This window comes from Solanum pennellii, chromosome 4 (assembly GCF_001406875.1).
Source record: "Solanum pennellii chromosome 4, SPENNV200".
NCBI lineage: Eukaryota > Viridiplantae > Streptophyta > Magnoliopsida > Solanales > Solanaceae > Solanum > Solanum pennellii.
Genome location: NC_028640.1, coordinates 18,049,337 through 18,051,537, shown reverse-complemented (window position 1 = coordinate 18,051,537; position 2,201 = coordinate 18,049,337). Strand labels below are relative to the sequence as shown.

General features: G+C 30.5%; 1 pseudogene; it reads left to right on the top strand.

The window, feature by feature from the left end:
• LOC114076859 overlaps positions 1-1,890 on the top strand; it is a 12,914-nt pseudogene extending 11,024 nt beyond the window's left edge.
• The last annotated feature ends 311 nt before the right edge of the window (positions 1,891-2,201 follow it).

Sequence of the window (2,201 nt, the reverse complement as noted above, 5' to 3'; positions counted from 1 at the left end):
AAGTTAAGTCTAGACTATTTTCCTCGTGGGAACGATCCCAACCTCACTAGTTGGGTTATTTACTTGACGCGACCGCTTTACTTCTCATTTGAGAGGTAAGTTTGAGCGTATCAAGACGCTCTTCGAGAAATTAGGAAGAGAGCTAATGGTATATGGCGCCTATCGAAGAAATTAACTTATTCCAACTTCAATACTTGAAGAAGGCAGTGGAAATTTTAAAGAAAAAGGTTGAAAAAGAGGCACAAATGGGGAATAATAATGCATTCCCATTTCAAAAATTGGGAAGTGCCTGGACTCCTCCGAATTGTGTTAGGTAAAGTTCTTGTTAGGGTTTTGACCTTATTTTCTTACCTTATTTAAAATTTATTTTTTAATAAAAGAAAAGACAAAACATTGCCATATGTTTTAACTTTTCTTAAAGGAAAATATAATATTCTTCCATATTTCAATTATTCTTTCCTTTAGAAGAAAAGTTTGGAACTCTATATATTGAAGACCCCTCTTCTCATATCAAGAACACAATAGAAAATAATAAGAATAAAATTCACAATGTAGTCGTTTAGAGACTTTAGTTTATAGGGACATTTATTCTCTCTACAATTTTAATGTTCTTTTTTATATTAGTTTCGATATAATAGTATTTTGATTTTTAGAATTAGTTTTTCTTATTTGATTTATGTCCTTTTCACTTCTTATTACTCCTTTCGTTCACTTTTTCTAACATTTCTAGTACCAACTAATTCATTCGGGCGTCAACCATATGATTTGAGATTTGTAAGCTTCCGCATGACGTCATAATCACCCCTTGATAAACCCAATATGTGGTATCAGAGCACATGGTTTAACAATCATATAGCTCAAGAAGTGATATCATAGTACATGGTTCAAAGATCCGATGATTCAATGATCTAATGTTTGAAGGAGGTTGAAGACATACTCAAGTGGTTTCAAATCAATTTATAATCAGTTTGATGATAATGAAGATTTTTGTGCTACTACATGTGGAGAAAAATTTCAAATATGTTTTCAATAATATCCTGCTGTTCCATCCTTTAAAACAAAATAAAATTTCAACAATTTTAACCTCTGCAAACTTTTAATGCTCGGGCTCCATTTTTAACTCATGTATCTTACTTTTAACGCAAGAGCTTCACTTTTAACTCAAGCATCTTACTTTTAACGCATGAGCTCCCCTTTCAACTCATGCATATTATTTTTAACACGTGAACTTCACTTTCAACCCTGATCATAACTTTTAATACAGGGCCCCAATTTTTAACCCATATCAATTTTTGAATCATGGTAAGTAGCAGTGATACATGAAGATAGTGTGAAGAATGAGGATGAAGATTATTATGCCAGAAAATTCAAGCCAAAAGGGAAGATTTGTTCGGGTTTTGCCCTGATTTTCTTACCTTATTTTAAGTTTATTTTTTCCTAAAAGAAAAGACAAAACATTACCATAAATTTTTTAACTAGTCTGAAAGGAAAATATAATATTCTTCCATATTTGAGTTATTCTTTCCTTGGAAGAAAATTTTGGAACTCTATAAATTGAAGGCTTCTCTTCTCATATCAAATAAACAAGAACAAATAATAACAATAACATTCGCAATGTATTCGTTTAGAGACTTTAGTTTATGGGGAGATTTATTATCTCTATAGTTTTAATGTTTTTATTTCTATTAGTTTTGATATATTAATATTTTATGTTTTAGACTTAGTTTTTCTTATCTGATTTATCAACCATATGATTTTAAATTTGTAAGCTTCCGCATGACGCCCTAATCACCCGTTCATAAACCCAATAGTTCTTTATATGGACTCCATGTTGGTGGACCCTTTGCTAATAGGGTTAGTGGATCTACTTCTTCCATAGTTCGCAATTAATAGTGTGTGTGTTTTGGGATTTTTGAGTAAAATTAAAAACATAAATATCACATTAATAGGTTCATTTGTCATTGGAGGTGTTCATCATGAAATGTTCTTGAGTTATGATTCATCCTAAGGGTTGTGTTCATCTGTTATGATTTAGTCGAAATTAGTAATTTTAATTATATATGTTATGTTCTTAGTCAATTTTCATGTTAATTTTATCCTTTGAATTTCATAACATATAATCTCTTCTTCATCAGTATATATGAAGATCACAAACTTTGTAGAAAAAAATGTGATATGCTTGTAATATTATATGTAGCGCT